Genomic DNA, 6,000 nt, shown 5'->3' on the forward strand with positions numbered 1-6,000 from the left:
TTGCATTAGTTATTCAGGCGAACGCCGTGGGCGACTACAAAACCCACGTGGATTAGGATGAGCTACGCAGATGTGGAGCAAGAGCACTCGGACCCCACCGTGAACCCTCACCTCTAACCCCCAACCATCGCCACTCAACCATAACCTCTAACCCCCAACCATCGCCATTCAACCATAACCTCTAACCCCCAACTATCGTCACTCAACCATAACCTCTAACCCCCAACCATCGCCACTCAACCATAACCCTCTAACCCCCAACCATCGCCACTCAACCATAACCTCTAACCCCCAACCATCGCCACTCAACCATAACCTCTAACCCCCAACCATCGCCACTCAACCATAACCTCTACTTCCCAACCATCGCCACTCAACCATAACCTCAGAAAGGGGGCGTGGCCGGGGGCGGAGCCAGGCCACGCTGACGGTATAAGAGGGCCCCGGGAGGGGACCTCGGGGCTGTCGTGTGGAGTGGGGTCACCGTCGCGCTGCTGCTGGAGTCTTCACCGTCTCGACGGCGCCAGTCAGGCAGTCTACCAGCTGTCCTGACTGGGAACCGTAGTCACTAAGTGTCAACTGTCAGGCCGTGTTAATAAACACGGTGCCTCCTACTCTTCGTGTCTCCGAGTCAGTCACTACATATATAGTGCTTTGGGGGGGGGGGGGGATACGAGAAGGGGATTCCAAAGTCGAGCAATGCGAGGGAAGAAGCAGAACGTGGTATCTAACCCATACAAAACAACTGTATTACTGATATTGGTCGCGAAAGTCTATATGTTAAACGAGATATGTTTGTTGCTCTCCCTAAGGAATGGCTGTCATACAGGCTGATGGGATGTGTATAATTGTGGTGGGGTTTCCTTTTTATTCATTTGGAAGAACAGATTTGTGAAAGGGGCGAAATTGTCTGCTTAGTTATAGGTGACCATAATAGAGGGTTTTTTTTGGGTTAGATCGTGTAAATATGCCGTTAAATCCGCCACCACCCGACACAGCCAACTAGTAAGGTTTGTCACGTGAACAGAACGTGGCCAATTCGTCACTAGTGCAGCACTAACCGGTGTGCTGGAGAGCCAAGCCACAACGTTTACAATCTTGAGCACGACGTTTCACCAGTAATTACAACCAGCTTCATCAGGTGATAGCCAGATTTGTGGCTGTCGCCTCTCGGACCCCCTTATTAGAAAATTATAAGACGGGCAGAACAGTTACGTGGAATGTGTACGAAGACGATTTGCCGGAGACAACTTACGCTCCAGGGATAATGTATTTTAACATTTATTTGTTTCGTGCAATATTTTTTTGACTTCTCGTGCGACGGCAGCTGGTCTTTTTTCGCTCTCAATATCAATGCGCGTTCTGGCTGTTTTATTTGATTTTGCTTTTGTTATGTCGATGACCCCAAGTGAGACTATCCTGGTTGAGCAGAAATCAACTTTAACCCCATCGTTTCATTTAAAACCACTAGCTCACACCGTCTCAATCACTCAACTCACTCAGAATATTTATACTGGAGCAATCCCATGAGCTAGAACGCTCTTTTTGTTACAGATGCAAATGAGACTATCCAGTAGCTTTGAGCGTCTCGCTCACCTGGTGAAACAATAAATGTGATACTGTCCGCGATCTTTGAATGTTTAAATCGCAAACTCGAGTCGACGACATTCAGGCGGGGCAGCTTCATTGCATGTGGCTCTAGTCACGCAATCGTACATAGAAAGTGTTTTACTGGTAGGAACCTCCTGGTTACACCAGCCCACAGGGGATTATTGTGTCCGTCCGTACGTCGTGCATCCAAAAATGGGAGGGGTGGGGCTGGGTGGAGAGGGGAGGGAGGGGTGGGGCTGGGTGGGGAGGGGCCGGGTGGGGAGGGGATGGGTGGGGAGGGGCTGGGTGGGGAGGAGCTGGTCACCCCGTGGTGCCCTTATAAAACTCAACGTTTAAACCGTTAATATATAATGTCCGAAATGCATATGGGCATTGAAGTGTCTGGAGGACAGCGCTGTCCTCCAGACAGTCTCGTCCCTTCACCTGATGAAGGCCGCTTGTGTTGTGGCCGAAACGTCGTGATTTTTTTGTTATTTTATTTTCACCTACGTGACTTTACCCAATAGAACCAAAGAGTATGGATCCTAGCAGTCACGAAAGCTTTAAATCTAGAACTAACACTACACATAGACTAACACTTCACACAGACTAACACTACCCATGCACTAACACTACCCATAGACTCAACACTGCACCTCCACATTTAGCACGGTTGGCTACGTACGGCGCGAAAGAAGTTCAACGTACACGCCGCACAGCAAGTACAGCAAGTACTGTACTGTCGTGGTGCGGGATCCTTCAGGCGAGTGCGCTGGACGACTATAAATGTGTCACTGCAGGCGGGGTGACCTCCAGGCGAGCGCTGAGGACTACTAAGTTTATGCAAATGAGCCGGCGCTGTGCCCGCCCCCCTCCTCCTCCACGTGCGTGAGATGACAGCAAAGCAAAGTGGTTGTCACGCACTTCTATGCTTCCACGTCCGTGCACATTGCCCTCCCGATTCCGCCGCCCGCTGACCAGAGTGGCGAAGTTGCAGTGAAGCGTCGCAAACAGAATCCGTCGTTGTACCGTACTTCTAAGCTCCTTACGCATATGCAAGCGGCAACTGACGGACGTGGTGAAGTATGGTGATTATCGTAGTAGTAGCTACGGTCCCCGCACTTTTAAGGGCCCCGCGCTGAATGCTTTCAAGACACCGATTCCGGTTTCAGTGATTCTGCACTTGCTCTATCACTACAGTACTATACCGCCTTTAACCTTTACGTACGACTGGGTGTTTAAGGTTAGCGATTTGTCGTATTATCTGGCTGTATAGAAAATGAGAAAAAATACAATTACTTTACTGTGCAAGTAAAAAACATGTGTGTTTTAATATCAATGCTATTTATTTATGGCCCCTTTATAACATCATGCTACAGGCCCCGCACGAGCTTCATCCGGCACTGATGGTCAAGCTTCCCTCGCGACCCGCACGGCATGGGGGAATGAGTCTCTCATCAGCAGTGGAATTGGCACGAGGAGGGGGCTCTGCTCGTACGTACAGGGCAGGGAGGCGCTATCTGCGAGCGCCTATTAAGTCTGCACGGGACACGCGTTTACGTACACCGGTGTTTACGAAGCCTGTAAGCCACACACAATCTGAATTGTAATACTCTAAATGGGGGAATCACGATGAGCTATAAAGCTCTTGTTTCACAGATGTCCACTAGGGGGTGGGTCAGAACGTTACAAAAAATAAACGATAGGAGCGCAAAGCATAGGGAAGTGGAACAAATCACTTTGAAAAAATATATACAAATGATACTAAACTATGTTTATCCATTTTTCGATTTAAAGCTTTCGTGACTGCAAGGATTCATCTTCTTTGGTTATTTCGGTAAAGTCACGTAGAATGAGAATAAAATAATAAATTGATAAAATGAAATAACACAATAATATTCTCACGACGTTTCGGCCACAACACAAGCGGCCTTCATCAGGTGAAGGGACGAGACTGTCTGAAAGCCGCTTGTGTTGTGGCCGAAACGTCGTGAGAATATTATTGTGTTATTTTATTTTATCAATTCATTATTTTATGTTTATCCAACCAGGTAACGCCCACTGAGCTATTAGCATATTTTTCAGAAGCCACCTGGCCATCACAAGCAATAGCTCAACGAATTGGCTTATCACGTGTAAATTAATTGCAGAAAAATACTCTAAACGTGCGCACGTCCAAACTGCCTTTATATCACCGAGTTTTAATGCCCATGGCTATAGCACCCGCGAAAGGGCATTTGTCTGCTGCTATACATTTCCACGTGGTAAGCCACTTCGTTGAGCTATCATTTGTGATGGCCAGGTCCGCTTCTGAAACAGAGAGCCATAGAGGTCAGTGGGACCTTGGCCTGGTAAAAAAAAAATGTTTAGTTCATATTCTTGGTTCTTTCGGTAAAGTCACGTAGAAGGGAAATAATAAAATAATAAAAAGAAAACAATCAAATTCTCACGACGTTTCGATTGCAACACAAGCAATCATCGTCAGGTGTGAAAAAACCACAGCAAGAACATTTTGAAAAAAGTGCCACTTTTTTCAAATATAGTTTAGTACCATTTGTATATATTATTTCCCTTCTACGTGACTTTACCAAAAGAACCAATAATATGGATCCCTGCAGTCACGAAAGCTTTAAATTAAAAAAAATGTTTGTTAAGCACGGCGATTATCCCAATCCGATCACTGCCCAGGCTCAAATTGGTTTTGGCTTCTGAGATTCGAGGAGATCGGGGCACCTTTGGAATTCCCAACCACCACACCAGCTGATAATCATTTTAATGCCGAGTCAACCTAGAGGTGACCAGGATCGGATCCAAATGACTAAAACAAATGTATTTGGGACATGTTTCGCTCAGGGTGCTACACACTGGCAAATGTTCGGACTAAATTTACATTTCAAATGCAGAACTACAATCGCCCCTCTCTTCCACGCCATCCCCCCCCACGCTATCTATCCCATTGCAAGGCGACATTCCCCGCTGAGCAATGCCGCGTTACCCCAGATACCAATTGACGCGTAGCGATTGCCTTTGTCGCTCGCGAACGGGTTTTCAAGTTGCACCGCGCGTTGTCCGACGTTTCGCTGCAGAAGTGGACGATTTTTAGTTTCAATATAAATTACAACAGTGGTATTTTTTTGGGGGGGGTATAGACCCTGCTGTCTGAATCCAGCTTGTTTAAACGTTTATGCAATGTTCTCCCACTGCCTCTGCGAAGCACTTCCCTTTCCAATAATTAGATCCTATTTCGAGTGCATTTCACCTCCTCTTGCGTCGCCACATTTGAATGTTTGTCTTACACTGTTGTCCAACGGTCGACTTGCGTTTGCATTTTTCAAACGTAGCGTACGTTCCGTTGAATCCTAAATATACTTGATTGGAAATCTACTGCTTCGTACTGGGAGCTTAGGGGCCGTCCATAAATGATGTCACGCACCTGGGGGGGGGGGGGGGGGTCAGACATTTGTGACGATGTGTGACGAGGGGTGGGGGGGGGGGGGTTTGAAATGTGACGTCACATCAAAATGCGCAACTTTAAATAAATATAGACAACACGTTCTACTTAATTAAATACTTTTTATTAAATGTTTTTTCCTACAACATCAGAGTGCAGCGGCACATTAAATACGCACTACAATGACAATAGTTTAAAGCGATTTGAAGCATGTTTTATATATATTTTTTTGGGGGGGCAGAGCTTTGTGACGTCATATTTGAGGGGGGGGGTCTGACTTTTTGTGACGCCGTGTGACGATGGGGGGGGGGGGGGTCAAAAATCGTCAAAAATCGCGTGACGTCATTTATGGACGGCCCCTTAATAATAATACGATTTATAACGCGAGCAATGTTTGCAGACCCGGAGACGCACTTCTGAGACGCGGAGCCGAGCTCAGTGTCAGATCGGTCCAGAGACTCGGTGGTGAAACGTCGAGCTGAAGAGATGCGCCTTCTCGATGGTTTGTCGAACGAAAATAAGCAATATTAAAAACAAAAACTTTTTTTAAAACACACTTTAATGAAATGTACTGTACTAGTAATGGAAAAACTCCACGACTGCAGGAAGTGGCCCCGAAGCTTGCCACAACGTAAGGGGGACCGTGGGTCAATTACAGCCAACGTCAGTTGAGCGTGGACAATTAGACCCAAGCCGAAACATATAACATTTAAAAAAGAATGTTTAAAACTATATTATTTTATTTTTAATCATATAATATAATATTGTCATCAGTATGACATAAGTATACCAAGTTTGCAGTCGATACCACATTGGCAAGTGGGTTAAAATTGAGTTACAAGATTTGAGGATACAACAACAACGACAACAACAGGCAGAGTGAGTCAAATGAAAACGTTACGGATGTGAATAGGAGGGGGGTGGGTGGGGGGGGAGATGGCGTTCTAAATGACGTGCGG

Source organism: Petromyzon marinus, chromosome 57 (assembly GCF_048934315.1).
Source record: "Petromyzon marinus isolate PM22_M1 ecotype Great Lakes invasive population chromosome 57, UKy_Petmar_22M1.pri1.0, whole genome shotgun sequence".
NCBI classification, from domain to species: Eukaryota; Metazoa; Chordata; class Hyperoartia; order Petromyzontiformes; family Petromyzontidae; genus Petromyzon; species Petromyzon marinus.